This window comes from Scyliorhinus torazame, chromosome 11 (genome assembly GCF_047496885.1).
Source record: "Scyliorhinus torazame isolate Kashiwa2021f chromosome 11, sScyTor2.1, whole genome shotgun sequence".
Taxonomy (NCBI): domain Eukaryota; kingdom Metazoa; phylum Chordata; class Chondrichthyes; order Carcharhiniformes; family Scyliorhinidae; genus Scyliorhinus; species Scyliorhinus torazame.
In genome coordinates this window covers 43,154,390-43,180,984 of record NC_092717.1, presented here as the reverse complement: position 1 = coordinate 43,180,984, position 26,595 = coordinate 43,154,390, and the positions used below count along the sequence as shown (strand labels likewise).

At 66.0% G+C, this 26,595-nt stretch overlaps 1 protein-coding gene across 31 annotated transcripts in view; it reads right to left on the bottom strand.

The window, feature by feature from the left end:
• rims2a (regulating synaptic membrane exocytosis 2a) overlaps positions 1-26,595 on the bottom strand; it is a 1,580,193-nt gene that overhangs the window by 516,701 nt on the left and 1,036,897 nt on the right. The gene's annotated exons all lie outside the window — the stretch shown is intronic.

The window sequence follows — 26,595 nt, the reverse complement described above, 5'->3', positions numbered from 1 at the left end:
AGCTCCCCTCCGAGCTCTCCTCTCACGGAGCTCCCCTCCGAGCTCCCATCTCACTGCGCTCCGCTCTGAGCTCCCCTTCACTGCGCTGCCCTCCGAGCTTCCCTCCCACTGCGCTCCCCTCCGAGCTGCCCTCTCACTGAGCTCCCCTCTGAGCTCCCCTCTCACGGAGCTCCCCTCCGAGCTACCCTCTCATGGAGCTCCCCTCCGAGCTCGCCTCTCACGGAGATCCCCTCCGAGCTCTCCTCTCACGGAGCTCCCCTCCGAGCTCCCCTCTCACGGAGCTCCCCTCCGAGCTCCCCTCTCACGGATCTCCCCTCCGAGCTCCCCTCTCACGTAGCTCCCCTCGGAGCTCCCCTCTCACGGAGCTCCCCTCGGAGTTCCCCTCTCACGGAGCTCCCCTCCGAGCTCCCCTCTCACGGAGCTCCCTCCGAGCTCCCCTCTCACGGAGCTCCCCTCCGAGCTCCCCTCTCACGGAGCTCCCCTCCGAGCTCCCCTCTCACGGAGCTCCTCTCCGAGCTCCCCTCTCACTGCGCTCCCCTCCGAGCTATCCTCTTACTGTGCTCCCCTCCAAGCTCCCCTTCACTGCGAACCCCTCCGAGCTATCTTCCCACTGTGCTCTCCTCCGAGATCTACTTCAATGTGCTCCCCTCTCACTGTGCTCCCCTCTCACTGCGCTCCACTCCGAGCTCCCCTTCATTGCGCTCCCCTTCTCAGCGCTACCGTCCGAGCTCCCCTCTCACTGCGCTCCACTCCGTGCTCCTCTTCACTGCGCTCCCCTCTCACTGTGCTCCCCTACGAGCTCCCCGCTCACTGTGCTCCCCTCTCACTGTGCTCCCATCCGAGCTTCCCTCTCACTGCGCTCCCCTCCGAGCTCCCCTTCACTACGCTCTCCTCCGAGCACCCCTCTCACTGCGCTTTCCTCCGAGCTACCCTTCACTGCGCCCTCCTCCGAGCTCCCCTTCACTACACTCCCCTCCGAGCCCCCTTCTCACTGCGCTCCTCTCCGAGCTCGCATTCACGACGCTCCCCTCCGAGCTCCCCTCTCACGGAGCTCCCCTCCGAACTCCCCTCTCACGGAGCTCCCCTCCGAGCTCACCTCTCACAGAGCTCCCCTCCTAGCTCCCCTCTCACGGAGCTCCCCTCCGAGCTCCCCTCTCACGGAGCTCCCCTCCGAGCTCCCCTCTCATGGGGCTCCCCTCCGAGCTCCCCTCTCACGGAGTTCCCCTCTCACGGAGCCTCCCTCCGAGCTCCCCTCTCACTGCGCTCCCCTCTGAGATCCCCTCTCACTGCGCTCCCCACCGAGCTCCCCTTCACTGCGCTCCCCTCCGAGCTCCCCTTCACTGCGCTCCCCTCCGAGCTCCCCTTCCCTGCGCTCCCCTCCGAGCTCCCCTTCACTGCGCTCCCCTCCGAGCTCCCCTTCACTGCGCTCCCCTCCGAGCTCCCCTTCACTGCGCTCCCCTCCGAGCTCCCCTTCACTGCGCTCCCCTCAGATCTCTCCTTCACTGCGCTCCCCTCCGAGCTCCCCTTCACTGCGCTCCACTCCAAGCTCCCCTTCACTGAGCTCCCTTCCGAGCTCTCTTCCCACTGTGCTCTCCTCCGAGCTGCCTTCTCACTGTGCTCCCCTCCGAGCTCCCCTTCACTGCGCTGCCCTCCGAGCTTCCCTCCCACTGCGCTCCCCTCCGAGCTGCCCTCTCACTGAGCTCCCCTCCGAGCTCCCCTCTCACGGAGCTCCCCGCCGAGCTACCCTCTCACGGAGCTCCCCTCCAAGCTCCCCTCTCATGGAGCTCCCCTCCGAGCTCTCCTCTCACGGAGCTCCCCTCCGAGCTCCCATCTCACTGCGCTCCGCTCTGAGCTCCCCTTCACTGCGCTGCCCTCCGAGCTTCCCTCCCACTGCGCTCCCCTCCGAGCTGCCCTCTCACTGAGCTCCCCTCTGAGCTCCCCTCTCACGGAGCTCCCCTCCGAGCTACCCTCTCATGGAGCTCCCCTCCGAGCTCGCCTCTCACGGAGCTCCCCTCCGAGCTCTCCTCTCACGGAGCTCCCCTCCGAGCTCCCCTCTCACGGAGCTCCCCTCCGAGCTCCCCTCTCACGGATCTCCCCTCCGAGCTCCCCTCTCACGTAGCTCCCCTCGGAGCTCCCCTCTCACGGAGCTCCCCTCGCAGTTCCCCTCTCACGGAGCTCCCCTCCGAGCTCCCCTCTCACGGAGCTCCCTCCGAGCTCCCCTCTCACGGAGCTCCCCTCCGAGCTCCCCTCTCACGGAGCTCCCCTCCGAGCTCCCCTCTCACGGAGCTCCTCTCCGAGCTCCACTCTCACTGCGCTCCCCTCCGAGCTATCCTCTTACTGTGCTCCCCTCCAAGCTCCCCTTCACTGCGAACCCCTCCGAGCTATCTTCCCACTGTGCTCTCCTCCGAGATCTACTTCAATGTGCTCCCCTCTCACTGTGCTCCCCTCTCACTGCGCTCCACTCCGAGCTCCCCTTCATTGCGCTCCCCTTCTCAGCGCTCCCCTCCGAGCTCCCCTTCACTGCGCTCCCCTCCGAGCTCCCCTTCACTGCGCTCCCCTCAGATCTCTCCTTCACTGCGCTCCCCTCCGAGCTCCCCTTCACTGCGCTCCCCCCAGATCTCCCCTCTCACTGCGCTCCCCTCCGAGCTCTCTTCCCGCTGTGCGCTCCTCCGAAGTCTACTTCAATGTGCTCCCCTCTCACTGTGCCCCCCTCCGAGCTCCCCGCTCACTGTGCTCCCCTCTCACTGCTCTCCACTCCGAGCACCTCTTCACTACGCTCCCCTCCGAGCTCCCCTTCATTGCTCTCCCCTCCGAGCTCCCCTTCACTGCGCTCCCCTCCGAGCTCCCCTTCACTGTGCTCCCCTCCGAGCTCCCCTTCACTGTGCTCCACTCGTGGCTCCCCTTCACTGCGCTCCCCTCCGAGCTCCCCTTCACTGCACTCCCCTCCGAGCTCCCCTTCACTGCGCTCCCCTCCGAGCTCCCCTTCACTGCGCTCCCCTCCGAGCTCCCCTTCCCTGCGCTCCCCTCCGAGCTCCCCTTCACTGCGCTCCCCTCCGAGCTCCCCTTCACTGCGCTCCCCTCCGAGCTCCCCTTCACTGCGCTCCCCTCCGAGCTCCCCTTCACTGCGCTCCCCTCAGATCTCTCCTTCACTGCGCTCCCCTCCGAGCTCCCCTTCACTGCGCTCCCCCCAGATCTCCCCTCTCACTGCGCTCCCCTCCGAGCTCTCTTCCCGCTGTGCGCTCCTCCGAAGTCTACTTCAATGTGCTCCCCTCTCACTGTTCCCCCCTCCGAGCTCCCCGCTCACTGTGCTCCCCTCTCACTGCTCTCCACTCCGAGCACCTCTTCACTACGCTCCCCTCCGAGCTCCCCTTCATTGCGCTCCCCTCCGAGCTCCCCTTCACTGCGCTCCCCTCCGAGCTCCCCTTCACTGTGCTCCCCTCCGAGCTCCCCTTCACTGTGCTCCACTCCGAGCTCCCCTTCACTGCGCTCCCCTCCGAGCTCCCCTTCACTGCACTCCCCTCAGATCTCCCCTCTCACTGCGCTCCCCTCCGAGCTCTCTTCCCGCTGTGCACTCCTCCGAAGTCTAATTCAATGTGCTCCCCTCTCAAGTGCACACCTCCGAGCTCCCCGCTCACTGTGCTCCCCTCTCACTGCGCTCCACTCCGAGCACCTCTTCACTACGCTCCCCTCCGAGCTCCCCTTCATTGCGCTCTCCTTCTCAGCGCTACCGTCCGAGCTCCCCTCTCACTGTGCTATACTCCGAGAACCCCTTCAATGTGCTCCCCTCTCACTGTGCTCCCCTCCGAGCTCCACGCTCACTGTGCTCCCCTCTCACTGCGCTCCACTCCGAGCTCCTCTTCACTGCGCTCCCCACCGAGCTCTCTTCCCACTGTGCGCTCCTCCGAGATCTACTTCAATGTGCTCCCCTCTCACTGTGCACCCCTCCGAGCTCCCCGCTCACTGTGCTCTCCTCTCATTGCGCTCCACTCCGAGCACCTCTTCACTACGCTCCCCTCCGAGCTCACCTTCATTGCGCTCCCCTTCTCAGCGCTACCGTCTGAGCTCCCCTCTCACTATGCTCTACTCCGAGATCCCCTTCAATGTGCTCCCCTCTCACTGTGCTCCCCTCTCACTGCGCTCCACTCCGAGCTCCTCTTCACTGCGCTTTCCTCCGAGCTACCCTTCACTGCGCCCTCCTCCGAGCTCCCCTTCACTACACTCCCCTCCGAGCTCCCTTCTCACTGCGCTCCTCTCCGAGCTCGCATTAACGACGCTCCCCTCCGAGCTCCCCTTCACAGCGCTCCCCTCCGAGCTCCCCTTCACTGCGCTCCCCTCCGAGCTCCCCTTCACTGCGCTCCCCTCCGAGCTCCCCTTCACTGCGCTCCACTCACATCTCTCCTTCACTGCGCTCTCCACCGAGCTCCCCTTCACTGCGCTCCCCTCAGATCTCCCCTCTCACTGCGCTCCCCTCCGAGCTCTCTTCCCGCTGTGCGCTCCTCCGAAGTCTACTTCAATGTGCTCCCCTCTCACTGTGCACCCCTACGAGCTCCCCGCTCACTGTGCTCCCCTCTCACTGCTCTCCACTCCGAGCACCTCTTCACTACGCTCCCCTCCGAGCTCCCCTTCATTGCGCTCCCCTCCGAGATCCCCTTCACTGCGCTCCCCTCCGAGCTCCCCTTCACTGTGCTCCCCTTCACTGTGCTCCACTCCGAGCTCCCCTTCACTGCGCTCCCCTCCGAGCTCCCCTTCACTGCACTCCCCTCCGAGCTCCCCTTCACTGCGCTCCCCTCAGATCTCCCCTTCACTGCGCTCCCCTCAGATCTCCCCTTCACTGCGCTCCCCTCCGAGCTCCCCTTCACTGCGCTCCCCTCAGATCTCCCCTCTCACTGCGCTCCCCTCCGAGCTCTCTTCCCGCTGTGCGCTCCTCCGAAGTCTACTTCAATGTGCTCCCCTCTCAAGTGCACACCTCCGAGCTCCCCGCTCACTGTGCTCCCCTCTCACTGCGCTCCACTCCGAGCACCTCTTCACTACGCTCCCCTCCGAGCTCCCCTTCATTGCGCTCCCCTTCTCAGCGCTACCGTCCGAGCTCCCCTCTCACTGTGCTATACTCCGAGAACCCCTTCAATGTGCTCCCCTCTCACTGTGCTCCCCTCCGAGCTCCACGCTCACTGTGCTCCCCTCTCACTGCGCTCCACTCCGAGCTCCTCTTCACTGCGCTCCCCACCGAGCTCTCTTCCCACTTTGCGCTCCTCCGAGATCTACTTCAAATTGCTCCCCTCTCACTGTGCACCCCTCCGAGCTCCCCGCTCACTGTGCTCTCCTCTCATTGCGCTCCACTCCGAGCACCTCTTCACTACGCTCCCCTCCGAGCTCCCCTTCATTGCGCTCCCCTTCTCAGCGCTACCGTCCGAGCACCCCTCTCACTATGCTCTACTCCGAGATCCCCTTCAATGTGCTCCCCTCTCACTGTGCTCCCCTCCGAGCTCCCCGCTCACTGTGCTCCCCTCTCACTGCGCTCCACTCCGAGCTCCTCTTCACTGCGCTTTCCTCCGAGCTCTCCTTCACTGTGCTCCCCTCGGAGATCCCCTACACTGCGCTCCCCTCAGAGCTCCCGTTCACTGCGCTCCCCTCCGAGCTCCCTTCTCACTGTGCTCCGCTCCAAGCTCCCCTTCACTGCGCTCCCGTCGGAATTCCCCTCTCACTGTGCCGTCCTCCGAGCTCCCCTCTCACTGCGCTCCCCTCCGAGCTCCCCTCTCACAGCGCTCCCCTCCGAGCTCTCCTCTCACTGTACTCCCCTCCGAGCTCCCCTTCACTGCGCTCCCCTCAGATCTCCCCTTCACTGCGCTCCCCTCCGAGCTCCCCTCTCACTGTGCTCCCCTCCAAGCTCTCTTTCCACTGTGCTCTCCTCCGAGATCTACTTCAATGTGCTCCCCTCTCACTGCGCTCCCCTCCGAGTTCTCCTACACTGTGCTCCCCTCCGAGCTGCCCTTCACTGCGCTCTCCTCCGAGAGCCACTCTCACTGTGCTCCCCTCAACGCTCCCCTGCACTGCGCTCGCCTCCGAGCTCCCCTTCACTGCGCTGCCCACCGAGCTGCCCTCCCACTGAGCTCCCCTCCGAGCTGATCTCTCACTGAGCTCCCCTCCGAGCTCCCCTCTCACTGCGCTCCCCTCCGAGCTCCCCCCTCACTGCGCTCTCCTCCGAGATCCCCTTCACTGCGCTCTCCTCTGAGCTCCCCTTTACTACGCTCCCCTCCGAGCTCCCCTCTCACTGCGCTCTCCTCCGAGCTCCCCACTCACTGTGCTCTCCTCCGAGCTCCCTTCTCACTGTGCTCCCCTCCGAGCTCCCCTTCACTGCGCTGCCCTCCGAGCTTCCCTCACACTGCGCTCCCCTCCGAGTTGCCCTCTCACTGAGCTCCCCTCCGAGCTCCCCTCTCACGGAGCTCCCCTCCGAGCTACCGTCTCACGGAGCTCGCCTCCGAGCTCCCCTCTCACGGAGCTCCCCTCCGAGCTCTCCTCTCACGGAGCTCCCCTCCGAGCTCCCATCTCACTGCGCTCCGCTCTGAGCTCCGCTTCACTGCGCTGCCCTCCGACCTTCCCTCCCACTGCGCTCCCCTCCGAGCTGCCCTCTCACTGAGCTCCCCTCCGAGCTCCCCTCTCACGGAGCTCCCCTCCGAGCTCCCCTCTCACGGAGCTCCCCTCCGAGCTCTCCTCTCACGGAGCTCCCCTCCGAGCTCCCCTCTCACGGAGCTCCCCTCCGAGCTCCCCTCTCACGGATCTCCCCTCCGAGCTCCCCTCTCACGTAGCTCCCCTCCGAGCTCCCCTCTCACGGAGCTCCCCTCGGAGCTCCCCTCTCACGGAGCTCCCCTCCGAGCTCCCCTCTCACGGAGCTCCCCTCCGAGCTCCCCTCTCACGGAGCTCCCCTCCGAGCTCCCCTCTCACGGAGCTCCCCTACGAGCTCCCCTCTCAATGCGCTCTCCTCCGAGCTATCCTCTCACTGTGCTCCCCTCCAAGCTCCCCTTCACTGCGAACCCCTCCGAGCTATCTTCCCACTGTGCTCTCCTCCGAGAACTACTTCAATGTGCTCCCCTCTCACTGTGCTCCACTCCGAGCTCCTCTTCACTGCGCTCCCCTCTCACTGTGCTCCCCTGCGAGCTCCCCGCTCACTGTGCTCCCTCTCACTGTGCTCCCCTCCGAGCTTCCCTCTCACTGCGCTCCCCTCCGAGCTCCCCTTCTCTACGCTCTCCTCCGAGCTCCTCTCTCACTGCACCCTCCTCCGAGCTCGTATTCACGACGCTCCCCTCCGAGCTCCCCTCTCACGGAGCTCCCCTCCGAGCTCCCCTCTCACGGAGCTCCCCTCCGAGCTCACCTCTCACAGAGCTCCCCTCCTAGCTCCCTTCTCACGGAGCTCCCCTCCTAGCTCCCCTCTCACAGAGCTCCCCTCCTAGCTCCCCTCTCACGGAGCTCCCCTCCGAGCTCCCCTCTCACGGAGCTCCCCTCCGAGCTCCCCTCTCACGGAGCTCCCCTCCGAGCTCACCTCTCATGGAGCTCCCCTGCGAGCTCACCTCTCACGGAACTCCCCTCCGAGCTCCCCTCTCACGGAGTTCCCCTCTCACGGAGCTCCCCTCTGAGCTCCCCTCTCACTGCGCTCCCCTCCGAGCTCCCCTTCACTGCGCTCCCGTCCGAGCTCCCCTTCACTGCGCTCCCGTCCGAGCTCCCCTTCACTGCGCTCCCCTCCGAGCTCCCCTTCACTGCGCTCCCCTCCGAGCTCCTCTTCACTGCGCTCCCCTCCGAGCTCCCCTTGTCTGCGCTCCCCTCCGAGCTCCCCTTCACTGCGCTCCCCTCAGATCTCCCCTTCACTGCGCTCCCCTCAGATTTCTCCTCTCACTGCGCTCCCCTCCGAGCTCTCTTCCCGCTGTGCGCTCCTCCGAAGTCTACTTCAATGTGCTCCCCTCTCACTGTGCACCCCTCCGAGCTCCCCCCTCCGAGCTCTCCTCTCACGGAGCTCCCCTCCGAGCTCCCATCTCACTGCGCTCCGCTCTGAGCTCCCCTTCACTGCGCTGCCCTCCGACCTTCCCTCCCACTGTGCTCCCCTCCGAGCTGCCCTCTCACTGAGCTCCCCTCCGAGCTCCCCTCTCACGGAGCTCCCTCCGAGCTCTCCTTCACTGTGCTCCCCTCGGAGATCCCCTACACTGCGCTCCCCTCAGAGCTCCCGTTCACTGCGCTCCCCTCCGAGCTCCCTTCTCACTGTGCTCCGCTCCAAGCTCCCCTTCACTGCGCTCCCGTCGGAATTCCCCTCTCACTGTGCCGTCCTCCGAGCTCCCCTCTCACTGCGCTCCCCTCCGAGCTCCCCTCTCACAGCGCTCCCCTCCGAGCTCTCCTCTCACTGTACTCCCCTCCGAGCTCCCCTTCACTGCGCTCCCCTCAGATCTCCCCTTCACTGCGCTCCCCTCCGAGCTCCCCTCTCACTGTGCTCCCCTCCAAGCTCTCTTTCCACTGTGCTCTCCTCCGAGATCTACTTCAATGTGCTCCCTTCTCACTGCGCTCCCCTCCGAGTTCTCCTACACTGTGCTCCCCTCCGAGCTGCCCTTCACTGCGCTCTCCTCCGAGAGCCACTCTCACTGTGCTCCCCTCAACGCTCCCCTGCACTGCGCTCGCCTCCGAGCTCCCCTTCACTGCGCTGCCCACCGAGCTGCCCTCCCACTGAGCTCCCCTCCGAGCTGATCTCTCACTGAGCTCCCCTCCGAGCTCCCCTCTCACTGCGCCACCTCCGAGCTCCCCCCTCACTGCGCTCTCCTCCGAGATCCCCTTCACTGCGCTCTCCTCTGAGCTCCCCTTTACTACGCTCCCCTCCGAGCTCCCCTCTCACTGTGCTCTCCTCCGAGCTCCCTTCTCACTGTGCTCCCCTCCGAGCTCCCCTTCACTGCGCTGCCCTCCGAGCTTCCCTCACACTGCGCTCCCCTCCGAGTTGCCCTCTCACTGAGCTCCCCTCCGAGCTCCCCTCTCACGGAGCTCCCCTCCGAGCTACCCTCTCACGGAGCTCGCCTCCGAGCTCCCCTCTCACGGAGCTCCCCTCCGAGCTCTCCTCTCACGGAGCTCCCCTCCGACCTTCCCTCCCACTGCGCTCCCCTCCGAGCTGCCCTCTCACTGAGCTCCCCTCCGAGCTCCCCTCTCACGGAGCTCCCCTCCGAGCTCCCCTCTCACGGAGCTCCCCTCCGAGCTCTCCTCTCACGGAGCTCCCCTCCGAGCTCCCCTCTCACGGAGCTCCCCTCCGAGCTCCCCTCTCACGGATCTCCCCTCCGAGCTCCCCTCTCACGTAGCTCCCCTCCGAGCTCCCATCTCACGGAGCTCCCCTCGGAGCTCCCCTCTCACGGAGCTCCCCTCCGAGCTCCCCTCTCACGGAGCTCCCCTCCGAGCTCCCCTCTCACGGAGCTCCCCTCCGAGCTCCCCTCTCACGGAGCTCCCCTACGAGCTCCCCTCTCAATGCGCTCTCCTCCGAGCTATCCTCTCACTGTGCTCCCCTCCAAGCTCCCCTTCACTGCGAACCCCTCCGAGCTATCTTCCCACTGTGCTCTCCTCCGAGAACTACTTCAATGTGCTCCCCTCTCACTGTGCTCCACTCCGAGCTCCTCTTCACTGCGCTCCCCTCTCACTGTGCTCCCCTGCGAGCTCCCCGCTCACTGTGCTCCCTCTCACTGTGCTCCCCTCCGAGCTTCCCTCTCACTGCGCTCCCCTCCGAGCTCCCCTTCTCTACGCTCTCCTCCGAGCTCCTCTCTCACTGCACCCTCCTCCGAGCTCGTATTCACGACGCTCCCCTCCGAGCTCCCCTCTCACGGAGCTCCCCTCCGAGCTCCCCTCTCACGGAGCTCCCCTCCGAGCTCACCTCTCACAGAGCTCCCCTCCTAGCTCCCTTCTCACGGAGCTCCCCTCCTAGCTCCCCTCTCACAGAGCTCCCCTCCTAGCTCCCCTCTCACGGAGCTCCCCTCCGAGCTCCCCTCTCACGGAGCTCCCCTCCGAGCTCACCTCTCATGGAGCTCCCCTGCGAGCTCACCTCTCACGGAACTCCCCTCCGAGCTCCCCTCTCACGGAGTTCCCCTCTCACGGAGCTCCCCTCTGAGCTCCCCTCTCACTGCGCTCCCCTCCGAGCTCCCCTTCACTGCGCTCCCGTCCGAGCTCCCTTTCACTGCGCTCCCGTCCGAGCTCCCCTTCACAGCGCTCCCCTCCGAGCTCCCCTTCACTGCGCTCCCCTCCGAGCTCCTCTTCACTGCGCTCCCCTCCGAGCTCCCCTTGTCTGCGCTCCCCTCCGAGCTCCCCTTCACTGCGCTCCCCTCAGATCTCCCCTTCACTGCGCTCCCCTCAGATTTCTCCTCTCACTGCGCTCCCCTCCGAGCTCTCTTCCCGCTGTGCGCTCCTCCGAAGTCTACTTCAATGTGCTCCCCTCTCACTGTGCACCCCTCCGAGCTCCCCCCTCCGAGCTCTCCTCTCACGGAGCTCCCCTCCGAGCTCCCATCTCACTGCGCTCCGCTCTGAGCTCCCCTTCACTGCGCTGCCCTCCGACCTTCCCTCCCACTGCGCTGCCCTCCGACCTTCCCTCTCACTGCGCTCCCCTCCGAGCTGCCCTCTCACTGAGCTCCCTCCGAGCTCCCCTCTCACGGAGCTCCCCTCCGAGCTACCCTCTCACGGAGCTCCGCTCCGAGCTCCCCTCTCACGGAGCTCCGCTCCGAGCTCTCCTCTCACGGAGCTCCCCTCCGAGCTCCCCTCTCACGGAGCTCCCCACCGAGCTCCCCTCTCACGTAGCTCCCCTCCGAGCTCCCCTCTCACGGAGCTCCCCTCGGAGCTCCCCTCTCACGGAGCTCCCCTCCGAGCTCCCCTCTCACGGAGCTCCCCTCCGAGCTCCCCTCTCACGGAGCTCCCCTCCGAGCTCCCCTCTCACGGAGCTCCCCTACGAGCTCCCCTCTCAATGCGCTCTCCTCCGAGCTATCCTCTCACTGTGCTCCCCTCCAAGCTCCCCTTCACTGCGAACCCCTCCGAGCTATCTTCCCACTGTGCTCTCCTCCGAGAACTACTTCAATGTGCTCCCCTCTCACTGTGCTCCACTCCGAGCTCCTCTTCACTGCGCTCCCCTCTCACTGTGCTCCCCTGCGAGCTCCCCGCTCACTGTGCTCCCTCTCACTGTGCTCCCCTCCGAGCTTCCCTCTCACTGCGCTCCCCTCCGAGCTCCCCTTCTCTACGCTCTCCTCCGAGCTCCTCTCTCACTGCACCCTCCTCCGAGCTCGTATTCACGACGCTCCCCTCCGAGCTCCCCTCTCACGGAGCTCCCCTCCGAGCTCCCCTCTCACGGAGCTCCCCTCCGAGCTCACCTCTCACAGAGCTCCCCTCCTAGCTCCCTTCTCACGGAGCTCCCCTCCTAGCTCCCCTCTCACAGAGCTCCCCTCCTAGCTCCCCTCTCACGGAGCTCCCCTCCGAGCTCCCCTCTCACGGAGCTCCCCTCCGAGCTCACCTCTCATGGAGCTCCCCTGCGAGCTCACCTCTCACGGAACTCCCCTCCGAGCTCCCCTCTCACGGAGTTCCCCTCTCACGGAGCTCCCCTCTGAGCTCCCCTCTCACTGCGCTCCCCTCCGAGCTCCCCTTCACTGCGCTCCCGTCCGAGCTCCCCTTCACTGCGCTCCCGTCCGAGCTCCCCTTCACAGCGCTCCCCTCCGAGCTCCCCTTCACTGCGCTCCCCTCCGAGCTCCTCTTCACTGCGCTCCCCTCCGAGCTCCCCTTGTCTGCGCTCCCCTCCGAGCTCCCCTTCACTGCGCTCCCCTCAGATCTCCCCTTCACTGCGCTCCCCTCAGATTTCTCCTCTCACTGCGCTCCCCTCCGAGCTCTCTTCCCGCTGTGCGCTCCTCCGAAGTCTACTTCAATGTGCTCCCCTCTCACTGTGCACCCCTCCGAGCTCCCCCCTCCGAGCTCTCCTCTCACGGAGCTCCCCTCCGAGCTCCCATCTCACTGCGCTCCGCTCTGAGCTCCCCTTCACTGCGCTGCCCTCCGACCTTCCCTCCCACTGCGCTGCCCTCCGACCTTCCCTCTCACTGCGCTCCCCTCCGAGCTGCCCTCTCACTGAGCTCCCTCCGAGCTCCCCTCTCACGGAGCTCCCCTCCGAGCTACCCTCTCACGGAGCTCCGCTCCGAGCTCCCCTCTCACGGAGCTCCGCTCCGAGCTCTCCTCTCACGGAGCTCCCCTCCGAGCTCCCCTCTCACGGAGCTCCCCTCCGAGCTCCCCTCTCACGGATCTCCCCTCTCACGTAGCTCCCCTCCGAGCTCCCCTCTCACGGAGCTACCCTCGGAGCTCCCCTCTCACGGAGCTCCCCTCCGAGCTCCCCTCTCACGGAGCTCCCCTCCGAGCTCCCCTCTCACGGAGCTCCCCTCCGAGCTCCCCTACGAGCTCCCCTCTCACAGAGCTCCTCTCCGAGCTCCGCTCTCAATGCACTCCCCTCCGAGCTATCCTCTCATTGTGCTCCCCTCCAAGCTCCCTTTCACTGCGAACCCCTCCGAGCTATCTTCCCACTGTGCTCTCCTCCGAGATCTACTTCAATGTGCTCCCCTCTCACTGTGCTCCACTCCGAGCTCCTCTTCACTGCGCTCCCCTCTCACTGTGCTCCCCTGCGAGCTCCCCGCTCACTGTGCTCCCCTCTCACTGTGCTCCCCTCCGAGCTTCCCTCTCACAGCGCTCCCCTCCGAGCTCCCCTTCTCTACGCCCTCCTCCGAGCTCCTCTCTCACTGCGCTCCCCTCCGAGCTACCCTTCACTGCGCCCTCCTCCGAGCTCGCATTCACGACGCTCCCCTCTCACGGAGCTCCCCTCCGAGCTCACCTCTCACAGAGCTCCCCTCCTAGCTCCCCTCTCACGGAGCTCCCCTCCTAGCTCCCCTCTCACGGAGCTCCCCTCCGAGCTCCCCTCTCACGGAGCTCCCCTCCGAGCTCACCTCTCACGGTGCTCCCCTGCGAGCTCACCTCTCACAGAGCTCCCCTCCGAGCTCCCCTCTCACGGAGTTCCCCTCTCACGGAGCTCCCCTCTGAGCTCCCCTCTCACTGCGCTCCCCTCTGAGCTCCCTTCCCACTGCGCTCCCCTCCGAGCTCCCCTTCACTGCGCTCCCCTCCGAGCTCCCCTTCACTGCGCTCCCGTCCGAGCTCCCCTTCACTGCGCTCCCCTCCGAGCTCCCCTTCACTGCGCTTCCGTCCGAGCTCCCCTTCACTGCGCTCCCCTCCGAGCTCCCCTTCACTGCGCTCCCCTCCGAGCTCCTCTTCACTGCGCTCCCCTCCGAGCTCCCCTTCTCTGCGCTCCCCTCCGAGCTCCCCTTCACTGCGCTCCCCTCAGATCTCCCCTTCACTGCGCTCCCCTCAGATTTCTCCTCTCACTGCGCTCCCCTCCGAGCTCTCTTCCCGCTGTGCGCTCCTCCGAAGTCTACTTCAATGTGCTCCCCTCTCACTGTGCACCCCTCCGAGCTCCCCCCTCCGAGCTCTCCTCTCACGGAGCTCCCCTCCGAGCTCCCATCTCACTGCGCTCCGCTCTGACCTCCCCTTCACTGCGCTGCCCTCCGACCTTCCCTCCCACTGTGCTCCCCTCCGAGCTGCCCTCTCACTGAGCTCCCCTCCGAGCTCCCCTCTCACGGAGCTCCCCTCCGAGCTACCCTCTCACGGAGCTCCCCTCCGAGCTCCCCTCTCACGGAGCTCCGCTCCGAGCTCTCCTCTCACGGAGCTCCCCTCCGAGCTCCCCTCTCACGGAGCTCCCCACCGAGCTCCCCTCTCACAGATCTCCCCTCCGAGCTCCCCTCTCACATAGCTCCCCTCCGAGCTCCCCTCTCACGGAGCTACCCTCGGAGCTCCCCTCTCACGGAGCTCCCCTCCGAGCTCCCCTCTCACGGAGCTCCCCTCCGAGCTCCCCTCTCACGGAGCTCCCCTCCGAGCTCCCCTCTCACGGAGCTCCCCTACGAGCTCCCCTCTCACAGAGCTCCTCTCCGAGCTCCCCTCTCAATGCACTCGCCTCCGAGCTATCCTCTCACTGTGCTCCCCTCCAAGCTCCCCTTCACTGCGAACCCCTCCGAGCTATCTTCCCACTGTGCTCTCCTCCGAGATCGACTTCAATGTGCTCCCCTCTCACTGTGCTCCACTCCGAGCTACTCTTCACTGCGCTCCCCTCTCACTGTGCTCCCCTGCGAGCTCCCCGCTCACTGTGCTCCCCTCTCACTGTGCTCCCCTCCGAGCTTCCCTCTCACTGCGCTCCCCTCCGAGCTCCCCTTCTCTACGCTCTCCTCCTAGCTCCTCTCTCACTGCGCTCTCCTCCGAGCTACCCTTCACTGCGCCCTCCTCCGAGCTCGTATTCACGACGCTCCCCTCCGAGCTCCCCTCTCACGGAGCTCCCCTCCGAGCTCCCCTCTCACGGAGCTCCCCTCCGAGCTCACCTCTCACAGAGCTCCCCTCCTAGCTCCCCTCTCACGGAGCTCCCCTCCTAGCTCCCCTCTCACGGAGCTCCCCTCCGAGCTCCCCTCTCACGGAGCTCCCCTCCGAGCTCACCTCTCATGGAGCTCCCCTGCGAGCTCACCTCTCACGGAGCTCCCCTCCGAGCTTCCCTCTCACGGAGTTCCCCTCTCACGGAGCTCCCCTCTGAGCTCCCCTCTCACTGCGCTCCCCTCTGAGCTCCCCTCTCACTGCGCTCCCCTCCGAGCTCCCCTTCACTGCGCTCCCGTCCGAGCTCCCCTTCACTGCGCTCCCCTCCGAGCTCCCCTTCACTGCGCTCCCCTCCGAGCTCCTCTTCACTGCGCTCCCCTCCGAGCTCCCCTTCTCTGCGCTCCCCTCCGAGCTCCCCTTCACTGCGCTCCCCTCAGATCTCCCCTTCACTGCGCTCCCCTCAGATTTCTCCTCTCACTGCGCTCCCCTCCGAGCTCTCTTCCCGCTGTGCGCTCCTCCGAAGTCTACTTCAATGTGCTCCCCTCTCACTGTGCACCCCTCCGAGCTCCCCCCTCCGAGCTCTCCTCTCACGGAGCTCCCCTCCGAGCTCCCATCTCACTGCGCTCCGCTCTGAGCTCCCCTTCACTGCGCTGCCCTCCGACCTTCCCTCTCACTGCGCTCCCCTCCGAGCTGCCCTCTCACTGAGCTCCCCTCCGAGCTCCCCTCTCACGGAGCTCCCCTCCGAGCTACCCTCTCACCGAGCTCCCCTCCGAGCTCCCCTCTCACGGAGCTCCGCTCCGAGCTCTCCTCTCACGGAGCTCCCCTCCGAGCTCCCCTCTCACGGAGCTCCCCTCCGAGCTCACCTCTCACAGAGCTCCCCTCCTAGCTCCCCTCTCACGGAGCTCCCCTCCTAGCTCCCCTCTCACGGAGCTCCCCTCCGAGCTCCCCTCTCACGGAGCTCCCCTCCGAGCTCACCTCTCATGGAGCTCCCCTGCGAGCTCACCTCTCACGGAGCTCCCCTCCGAGCTTCCCTCTCACGGAGTTCCCCTCTCACGGAGCTCCCCTCTGAGCTCCCCTCTCACTGCGCTCCCCTCTGAGCTCCCCTCTCACTGCGCTCCCCTCCGAGCTCCCCTTCACTGCGCTCCCGTCCGAGCTCCCCTTCACTGCGCTCCCCTCCGAGCTCCCCTTCACTGCGCTCCCCTCCGAGCTCCTCTTCACTGCGCTCCCCTCCGAGCTCCCCTTCTCTGCGCTCCCCTCAGATCTCCCCTTCACTGCGCTCCCCTCAGATTTCTCCTCTCACTGCGCTCCCCTCCGAGCTCTCTTCCCGCTGTGCGCTCCTCCGAAGTCTACTTCAATGTGCTCCCCTCTCACTGTGCACCCCTCCGAGCTCCCCCCTCCGACCTTCCCTCTCACTGCGCTCCCCTCCGAGCTGCCCTCTCACTGAGCTCCCCTCCGAGCTCCCCTCTCACGGAGCTCCCCTCCGAGCTACCCTCTCACGGAGCTCCGCTCCGAGCTCTCCTCTCACGGAGCTCCCCTCCGAGCTCCCCTCTCACGGAGCTCCCCTCCGAGCACCCTCTCACGGATCTCCCCTCTCACGTAGCTCCCCTCCGAGCTCCCCTCTCACGGAGCTCCGCTCCGAGCTCTCCTCTCACGGAGCTCCCCTCCGAGCTCCCCTCTCACGGAGCTCCCCTCCGAGCACCCTCTCACGGATCTCCCCTCTCACGTAGCTCCCCTCCGAGCTCCCCTCTCACGGAGCTACCCTCGGAGCTCCCCTCTCACGGAGCTCCCCTCCGAGCTCCCCTCTCACGGAGCTCCCCTCCGAGCTCCCCTCTCACGGAGCTCCCCTCCGAGCTCCCCTCTCACGGAGCTCCCCTACGAGCTCCTCTCTCACAGAGCTCCTCTCCGAGCTCCCCTCTCAATGCACTCCCCTCCGAGCTATCCTCTCACTGTGCTCCCCTCCAAGCTCCCCTTCACTGCGAACCCCTCCGAGCTATCTTCCCACTGTGCTCTCCTCCGAGATCTACTTCAATGTTCTCCCCTCTCACTGTGCTCCACTCCGAGCTCCTCTTCACTGCGCTCCCCTCTCACTGTGCTCCCCTGCGAGCTCCCCGCTCACTGTGCTCCCCTCTCACTGTGCTCCCCTCCGAGCTTCCCTCTCACTGCGCTCCCCTCCGAGCTCCCCTTCTCTACGCTCTCCTCCGAGCTCCTCTCTCACTGCGCTCTCCTCCGAGCTACCCTTCACTGCGCCCTCCTCCGAGCTCGCATTCACGACGCTCCCCTCCGAGCTCCTCTTCACTGCGCTCCCCTCCGAGCTCCCCTTCTCTGCGCTCCCCTCCGAGCTCCCCTTCACTGCGCTCCCCTCAGATCTCCCCTTCACTGCGCTCCCCTCAGATTTCTCCTCTCACTGCGCTCCCCTCCGAGCTCTCTTCCCGCTGTGCGCTCCTCCGAAGTCTACTTCAATGTGCTCCCCTCTCACTGTGCACCCCTCCGAGCTCCCCCCTCCGAGCTCTCCTCTCACGGAGCTCCCCTCCGAGCTCCCATCTCACTGCGCTCCGCTCTGAGCTCCCCTTCACTGCGCTGCCCTCCGACCTTCCCTATCACTGCGCTCCCCTCCGAGCTGCCCTCTCACTGAGCTCCCCTCCGAGCTCCCCTCTCACGGAGCTCCCCTCCGAGCTACCCTCTCACGGAGCTCCCCTCCGAGCTCCCCTCTCACGGAGCTCCGCTCCGAGCTCTCCTCTCACGGAGCTCCCCTCCGAGCTCCCCTCTCACGGAGCTCCCCTCCGAGCACCCTCTCACGGATCTCCCCTCTCACATAGCTCCCCTCCGAGCTCCCCTCTCACGAAGCTACCCTCGGAGCTCCCCTCTCACGGAGCTCCCCTCCGAGCTCCCCTCTCACGGAGCTCCCCTCCGAGCTCCCCTCTCACGGAGCTCCCCTACGAGCTCCCCTCTCACAGAGCTCCTCTCCGAGCTCCCCTCTCAATGCACTCCCCTCCGAGCTATCCTCTCACTGTGCTCCCCTCCAAGCTCCCCTTCACTGCGAACCCCTCCGAGCTATCTTCCCACTGTGCTCTCCTCCGAGATCTACTTCAATGTGCTCCCCTCTCACTGTGCTCCACTCCGAGCTCCTCTTCACTGCGCTCCCCTCTCACTGTGCTCCCCTGCGAGCTCCCCGCTCACTGTGCTCCCCTCTCACTGTGCTCCCCTCCGAGCTTCCCTCTCACTGCGCTCCCCTCCGAGCTCCCCTTCTCTACGCTCTCCTCCGAGCTCCTCTCTCACTGCGCTCTCCTCCGAGCTACCCTTCACTGCGCCCTCCTCCGAGCTCGCATTCACGACGCTCCCCTCTCACGGAGCTCCCCTCCGAGCTCACCTCTCACAGAGCTCCCCTCCTAGCTCCCCTCTCACGGAGCTCCCCTCCTAGCTCCCCTCTCACGGAGCTCCCCTCCGAGCTCCCCTCTCACGGAGCTCCCCTCCGAGCTCACCTCTCACGGAGCTCCCCTGCGAGCTCACCTCTCACAGAGCTCCCCTCCGAGCTCCCCTCTCACGGAGTTCCCCTCTCACGGAGCTCCCCTCTGAGCTCCCCTCTCACTGCGCTCCCCTCTGAGCTCCCTTCTCACTGTGCTCCCCTCTCACTGCGCTCCACTCCGAGCACCTCTTCACTACGCTCCCCTCCGAGCTCCCCTTCATTGCGCTCCCCTCCGAGCTCCCCTTCACTGCACTCCCCTCCGAGCTCCCCTTCACAGCGCTCCCCTCCGAGCTCCCCTTCACTGCGCACCCCTCCGAGCTCCCCTTCACTGCGCTCCCCTCTGAGCTCCCCTTCACTGCGCTCCCCTCCGAGCTCCCCTTCACTGCGCTCCCCTCAGATCTCCCCTTCACTGCGCTCCCCTCCGAGCTCCCCTTCACTGCTCTCCCCTTAGATCTCCCCTCTCACTGCGCTCCCCTCCGAGCTCTCGTCTCGCTGTGCGCTCCTCCGAAGTCTACTTCAATGTGGTCCACTCTCACTGTGCACACCTCCGAGCTCCCCGCTCACTGTGCTCCCCTCTCATTGCGCTCCACTCCGAGCACCTCTTCACTACGCTCCCCTCCGAGATCCCCTTCATTGCGCTCCCCTTCTCAGCGCTACCGTCCGAGCTCCCCTCTCACTGTGCTCTACTCCGAGATCCCCTTCAATGTGCTCCCCTCACTGTGCTCCCCTCTGAGCTCCCCGCTCACTGTGCTCCCCTCTCACTGCGCTCCACTCCGAGCCCCTCTTCACTGCGCTCCCCTTCGAGATCCCCTTCACTGCGCTTCCCTCCGAGCTCTCCTTCACTGTGCTCCCCTCGGAGATCCCCGACACTTCGCTCCCCTCAGAGCTCCCGTTCACTGCGCTCCCCTCCGAGCTCCCTTCTCACTGTGCTCCGCTCCGAGCTCCCCTTCACTGCGCTCCCCTCGGAATTCCCCTCTCACTGTGCCCTCCTCCGAGCTCCCCTCTCACTGCGCTCCCCTCCGAGCTCCCCTTCACTGCGCTCCCCTCCGTGCTCCCCTTCACTGCGCTCCCCTCAGATCTCCCCTTCACTGCGCTCCCCTCCGAGCTCCCCTTCACTGCGCTCCCCTCAGATTTCTCCTCTCACTGCGCTCCCCTCCGAGCTGTGCGCTCCTCCGAAGTCTACTTCAATGTGCTCCCCTCTCACTGTGCACCCCTCCGAGTTCCCCGCTCACTGTGCTCCCCTCTCACTGCGCTCCACTCCGAGCACCTCTTCACTACACTCCCCTCCGAGCTCCCCTTCATTGCGCTCCCCTCCGAGCTCCCCTTCACTGCACTCCCCTCCGAGCTCCCCTTCACTGCGCTCCCCTCCGAGCTCCCCTTCACTGCGCACCCCTCCGAGCTCCCCTTCACTGCGCTCCCCTCTGAGCTCCCCTTCACTGCGCTCCCCTCCGAGCTCCCCTTCACTGCGCTCCCCTCAGATCTCCCCTTCACTGCGCTCCCCTCCGAGCTCCCCTTCACTGCTCTCCCCTTAGATCTCCCCTCTCACTGCGCTCCCCTCCGAGCTCTCGTCTCGCTGTGCGCTCCTCCGAAGTCTACTTCAATGTGGTCCACTCTCACTGTGCACACCTCCGAGCTCCCCGCTCACTGTGCTCCCCTCTCATTGCGCTCCACTCCGAGCACCTCTTCACTACGCTCCCCTCCGAGCTCCCCTTCATTGCGCTCCCCTTCTCAGCGCTACCGTCCGAGCTGCCCTCTCACTGTGCTCTAATCCGAGATCCCCTTCAATGTGCTCCCCTCACTGTGCTCCCATCTCACTGCGCTCCACTCCGAGCTCCTCTTCACTGCGCTCCCCTTCGAGATCCCCTTCACTGCGCTTCCCTCCGAGCTCTCCTTCACTGTGCTCCACTCGGACATCCCCGACACTGCGTTCCCCTCAGAGCTCCCGTTCACTGCGCTCCCCTCCGAGCTTCCTTCTCACTGTGCTCCGCTCCGAGCTCCCCCTCACTGCGCTCCCCTCGGAATTCCCCTCTCACTGTGCCCTCCTCCGAGCTCCCCTCTCACTGCGCTCCCCTCCGAGCTCCTCTCTCACTGTGCTCCATTCCGAGCTCCCCTCTCACTGCGCTCTCCTCCGAGCTCCCGTTCACTGCACTCCCCTCCGAGCTCCCTTCTCACTGTGCTCCCCTCCGAGCTCCCCTTCACTGCGCTCCCCTCTGAGCTCCCCTCTCACTGCGCTCCCCTCCGAGCTCCCCTCTCACCGAGCTCCCCTCTCACGGAGCTCCCCTCCGAGCTCCACTCTCACGGAGCTCCCCTCTCACGGAGCTCCCCTCTCACGGAGCTCCCCTCCGAGCTCCCCTCTCACAGCGCTCCCCTCTGAGCTCTCCTCTCACTGCACTCCCCTCCGAGCTCCCCTGCACTGCGTTCCCCTCAGATCTCCCCTCTCACTGCGCTCCCCTCCGAGCTCCCCTCTCACTGTGCTCCCCTCCAAGCTCCCCTTCACTGCACTCCCCTCCGAGCTCTCTTCCCACTGTGCTCGCCTCCGAGATCTACTTCAATGTGCTCCCCTCTCACTGCGCTCCCCTCCGAGCTCTTCTACACTGTGCTCCCCTCCGAGCTCCCTTTCACTGCGCTCCCCTCCGAGCGCCACTCTCACTGTGCTCCCCTCAAAGCTCCCCTGCACTGCGCTCGCCTCCGAGCTCTCTTCCCACTGTGCTCTCCTCCGTGCTCCCTTCTCACAGTGCTCCCCTCCGAGCTCCCCTTCAATGCGCTGCCCGCCGAGCTCCCCTCCCACTGAGCTCCCCTCCGAGCTGCCCTCTCACTGAGCTCCCCTCCGAGCTCCCCTCTCACTGCGTTCCTTCCAAGCTCCCCCCTCACTGCGCTCTCCTCTGCGATCCCCTTCACTGCGCTCTCCTCTGAGCTCCCCTTTACTACGCTCCCCTCCGTGCTCCCCTCTCACTGCGCTCTCCTCCGAGCTCCCCACTCACTGCGCTCTCCTCCGAGCTCCCCTCTCACTGCGCTACCCTCCGAGCTCCCCTCTCACTGTGCTCCCCTCCGAGCTCCCCTTCACTTCGCTCCCCTCCGAGCTCCTCTTCACTGCGCTCCCCTCCGAGCTCCCCTTCACTGCACTCCCCTCCGAGCTCCCCTCTCACGGAGCTCCCCTCCAAGCTACCCTCTCACTGCACTCCCCTCAGATCTCCCCTTCACTGCGCTCCCCTCCGAGCTCCCCTTCACTGCGCTCCCCTCAGATTTTTCCTCTCACTGCGCTCCCCTCCGAGCTCCTCTTCACTGCGCTCCCCACCGAGCTCTCTTCCCACTGTGCGCTCCTCCGAGATCTACTTCAATGCGCTCCCCTCTCACTGTGCACCCCTCCGAGCTCCCCGCTCACTGTGCTCCCCTCTCATTGCGCTCCACTCCGAGCACCTCTTCACTACGCTCCCCTCCGAGCTCCCCTTCATTGCGCTCCCCTTCTCAGCGCTACCGTCCGAGCTCCCCTCTCACTGTGCTCTACTCCGAGATCCCCTTCAATGTGCTCCCCTCTCACTGTGCTCCCCTCCGAGCTCCCCGCTCACTGTGCTCCCCTCTCACTGCGCTCCACTCCGAGCTCCCCTCTCACTGTGCTCCCTTCCGAGCTCCCCTCTCACTGCGCTCTCCTCCGAGCTCCCGTTCACTGCGCACCCCTCCGAGCTCCCTTCTCACTGTGCTCCCCTCCGAGCTCCCCTTCACTGCGCTCCCCTCTGAGCTCCCCTCTCACTGCGCTCCCCTCCGGGCTCCCCTCTCACCGAGCTCCCCCCCCGGAGCTCCCCTCTCACGGAGCTCCCCTCCGAGCTCCACTCTCACGGAGCTCCCCTCTCACGGAGCTCCCCTCTCGCGGAGCTCCCCTCTGAGCTCCCCTCTCACAGCGCTCCCCTAAGATCTCCCCTCTCACTGCGCTCCCCTCCGAGCTCCCCTCTCACTGTGCTCCACTCCAAGCTCCCCTTCACTGCGCACCCCTCCGAGCTCTCTTCCCACTGTGCTCCTTTCCGAGATCTACTTCAATGTGCTCCCCTCTCACTGCGCTCTCCTCCGAGCGCCACTCTCACTGTGCTCCCCTCAAAGCTCCCCTGCACTGCGCTCGCCTCCGAGCTCTCTTCCCACTGTGCTCTCCTCCGTGCTCCCTTCTCACAGTGTTCCCCTCCGAGCTCCCCTTCACTGCGCTGCCCACCGAGCTCCCCTCCCACTGAGCTCCCCTCCGAGCTGCCCTCTCACTCAGCTCCCCTCCGAGCTCCCCTCTCACTGCGTTCCTTCCGAGCTACTCCCTCACTGCGCTCTCCTCCGAGATCCCCTTCGCTGCGCTCTGCTCTGAGCTCCGCTTTACTACGCTCCCCTCCGTGCTCCCCTCTCACTGCGCTCTCCTCCGAGCTCCTCACTCACTGTGCTCTCCTCCGAGCTCCACTCTCACTGCGCTCCCCTCCGAGCTCCCCTCTCACTGTGCTCCCCTCCGAGCTCCCCTTCACTTCGCTCCCCTCCGAGCTCCGCTTCACTGCGCTCCCCTCAGAGCTCCCCTTCACTGCGCTCCCCTCCGAGCTCCCCTTCGCTGCGCTCCCCTCCGAGCTCCCCTTCGCTGCGCTCCCCTCCGATATCCCCTTCACTGCGCTTCCCTCAGATCTCCCATTCACTGCGCTCCCCTCCGAGCTCCCCGCTCACTATGCTCCCCTCTCACTGCGCTCCACTCCGAGCACCTCTTCACTATGCTGCCCTCCGAGCTCCCCTTCATTGCGCTCCCCTTCTCAGCGCTACCGTCCGAGCTCCCCTCTCACTGCGCTCCCCTCCGAGATACCCTTCACTGCGCTTCCCTCAGATCTCCCCTTCACTGCGCTCCACTCCGAGCTCCCCTTCACTGAGCTCCCCTCCGAGCTCTCTTCCCACTGTGCTCTCCTCCGAGCACCTTTCTCACTGTGCTCCCCTCCCAGCTCCCCTTCACTGCGCTGCCCTCCGAGCTTCCCTCCCACTGCGCTCCCCTCCGAGCTGCCCTCTCACTGAGCTCCCCTCCGAGCTCCCCTCTCACGGAGCTCCCCTCCGAGCTACCCTCTCACGGAGCTCCCCTCCGAGCTCCCCTCTCACTGAGCTCCCCTCCCGTCTCCCCTCTCACGGAGCTCCCCTCCGAGCTCCTCTCTCACGGCGCTCCGCTATGAGCTCCCCTCTCACGGCGCTCCGCTCTGAGCTCCCCTCTCACTGCGCTCCCCTCCGACCTCCCCTCTCACTGCGCTCCCCTCCGAGCTCCCCTCTCACGGATCTCCTCTCCGAGCTCCCCTCTCACGGATCTCCCCTCCGAGCTCCCCTCTCACGTAGCTCCCCTCCGAGCTCCCCTCTCACGGAGCTCCCCTCCGAGCTCCCCTCTCACGGAGCTCCCCTCCGAGCTCCCCTCTCACGGAGCTCCCCTCCGAGCTCCCCTCTCACGGAGCTCCCCTCCGAGCTCCCCTCTCACGGAGCTCCTCTCCGAGCTGCCCTCTCCTGCGCTCTCCTCCGAGCTATCCTCTCACTGTGCTCCCCTCCAAGCTCCCCTTCACTGCGAACCCCTCCGAGCTATCCTCTCACTATGCTCCCCTCCAAGCTCCCCTTCACTGCGCACCCCTCCGAGCTCCCATCTCACTGCGCTCCCCTCCGAGCTCCCCTCTCACGGAGCTCCCCTCCGAGCTACCCTCTCACTGCGCTCCCTTCCGAGATCCCCTTCACTGCGCTTCCCTCAGATCTCCCTTTCACTGCGCTCCCCTCCGAGCTCTCCTACACTGTGCTCCCCTCCGAGCTCCCTTTCACAGCGCTCCCCTCCGAGCGCCACTCTCACTGTGCTCCCCTCAAAGCCCCCCTGCACTGCGCTCGCCTCCGAGCTCTCTTCCCACTGTGCTCTCCTCCGTGCTCCCTTCTCACAGTGCTCCCGTCCGAGCTCCCCTTCACTGCGCTGCCCACCGAGCTCCCCTCCGAGCTGCCCTCTCACTGAGCTCCCCTCCGAGCTGCCGTCTCACGGAGCTCCCCTCCGAGCTCCCCCCTCACTGCGCTCTCCTCCAAGATCCCCTTCACTGCACTCTCCTCTGAGCTCCCCTTTACTACGCTCCCCTCTCACTGCGCTCTCCTCATGGCTCCCCACTCACTGTGCTCTCCTCCGAGCTCCCCTCTCACTGCGCTCCCCTCCGAGCTCCCCTCTCACTGTGCTCCCCTCCGAGCTCCCCTTCACTTCGCTCCCCTCCGAGCTCCCCTTCACTGCGCTCCCCTCCGAGCTCCCCTTCACTGCGCTCCCCTCCGAGCTCCCCTTCACTGCACTCCCCTCCGAGCTCCCCTTCGCTGCACTCCCCTCCGAGGTCCCCTTCGCTGCACTCCCCTCCGAGGTCCCCTTCGCTGCACTCCCCTCCGAGCTCCCCTCTCACGGAGCTCCCCTCCAAGCTACCCTCTCACTGCACTCCCCTCCGAGATCCCCTTCACTGCGCTTCCCTCAGATCTCCCATTCACTGCACTCCCCTCCGAGCTCCCCGCTCACTGTGCTCCCCTCTCACTGCGCTCCACTCCGAGCACCTCTTCACTATGCTCCCCTCCGAGCTCCCCTTCATTGCGCTCCCCTTCTCAGCGCTACCGTCCGAGCTCCCCTCTCACTGCACTCCCCTCCGAGATACCCTTCACTGCGCTTCCCTCAGATCTACCCTTCACTGCGCTGCCCTCCGAGCTCCCCTTCACTGCGCTCCACTCCAAGCTCCCCTTCACAGAGCTCCCCTCCGAGCTCTCTTCCCACTGCGCTCTCCTCCGAACTCCCTTCTCACTGTGCTCCCCTCCGAGCTCCCCTTCACTGCGCTGCCCTCCGAGCTTTCCTCCCACTGCGCTCCCCTCCGAGCTGCCCTCTCACTGAGCTCCCCTCCGAGCTCCCCTCTCACGGAGCTCCCCTCCGAGCTACCCTCTCACGGACTCCCCTCCGAGCTCCCCTCTCACGGAGCTCCTCTCCGAGCTCTCCTCTCACGGAGCTCCCCTCCGAGCTCCCATCTCACTGCGCTCCGCTCTGAGCTCCCCTCTCACTGCGCTCCCCTCCGAGCTCCCCTCTCACGGAGCTCCCCTCCGAGCTCCCCTCTCACGGAGCTCCCCTCCGACCTCCCCTCTCACTGCGCTCCCCTCCGACCATCCCCTCTCACTGCGCTCCCCTCCGATCTCCTCTCTCACGGATCTCCTCTCCGAGCTCCCCTCTCACGGATCTCCCCTCCGAGCTCCCCTCTCACGTAGCTCCCCTCCGACCTCCCCTCTCACGGAGTTCCCCTCCGAGCTCCCCTCTCACGGAGATCCTCTCCGAGCTCCCCTCTCACGGAGCTCCCCTCCGAGCTCCCCTCTCACGGAGCTCCCCTCCGAGCTCCCCTCTCACTGAGCTCCTCTCCGAGCTCCCCTCTCACTGCGCTCCCCTCCGAGCTATCCTCTCACTGTGCTCCCCTCCAAGCTCCCCTTCACTGCGAACCCCTCCGAGCTATCCTCTCACTGCGCTCCCCTCCAAGCTCCTCTTCACTGCGCACCCCTCCGAGCTCCCCTCTCACTGCGCTCCCCTCCGAGCTCCCCTCTCACGGAGCTCCCCTCCGAGCTACCCTCTCACTGCGCTCCCCTTCAACATCCCCTTCACTGCGCTTCCCTCAGATCTCCCCTTCACTGCGCTCCCCTCCGAGCTATCCTCTCACTGTGCTCCCCTCCAAGCTCCCCTTCACTGCGCACCCCTCCGAGCTCCCCGCTCACTGTGCTCCCCTCTCACTGCGCTCCACTCCGAGCACCTCTTCACTATGCTCCCCTCCGAGATCCCCTTCAATGTGCTCCCCTCTCACTGTGCTCTACTCCGAGATCCTCATCAATGTGCTCCCCTCTCACTGCGCTCCACTCCGAGCTCACCGCTCACCGTGCTCCCCTCTCACTGCGCTCCACTTCGAGCTCCCATTCACTGTGCTCCCCTCCAAGCTCCCCTTCACTGCGCTCCCCTCCGAGCTCCGCTTCACTGCGCTCCCCTCACACTGTGCTCTCCTCCGAGCTCCCCTGTCACTGCGCTCCCCTCCGAGCTCCCCTCTCACTGCGCTCCCCTCTGAGCTCCCCTTCACTGCGTTCTCCCCCGAGCTCCCCTCTCACTGCGCTCTCCTCCGAGATCCCCTTCACTGCGCTCCCCTTCACTGCGCTCCCCTCAGAGCTCCCGTTCACTGCGCCCCCCCTCCGAGCTCCCTTCTCACTGCGCTCCCCTCCGAGCTCCCATTCACTGCGCTCCCCTCGGAGCTCCCCTCTCACTGTGCTCTCCTCCGAGCTCCCCTCTCACTGCACTCCCCTCCGAGCTCCCCTCTCACTGTGCTCCCTTCTGAGCTCCCCTCTCACTGCGCTCTCCTCCGAGCTCCCCTTCACTGCGCTGCCCTCCAAGCTCCCCTCCCACTGTGCTCCCCTCCGAGCTGCCCTCTCACTGAGCTCCCCTCGGAGCTCCCCTCTCACTGCGCTCCCCTCCGAGCTCCCCTCTCACTGCGCACTCCTCCGAGATCCCCTTCACTGCGCTCTCCTCCGAGCTGCCCTTTACGACGCTCCCCTCCGAGCTCCCCTCTCACTGTGCTCTCCTCCGAGCGCCCCTTCACTGCGCTCCCCTCCGAACTCCCCTTCACTGCGCTCCCCTCCGAGCTCCCCTTCGCTGCGCTCCCCTCCGACCTCCCCTTCGCTGCACTCTCCTCCGAGCTTCCCTTCACTGCGCT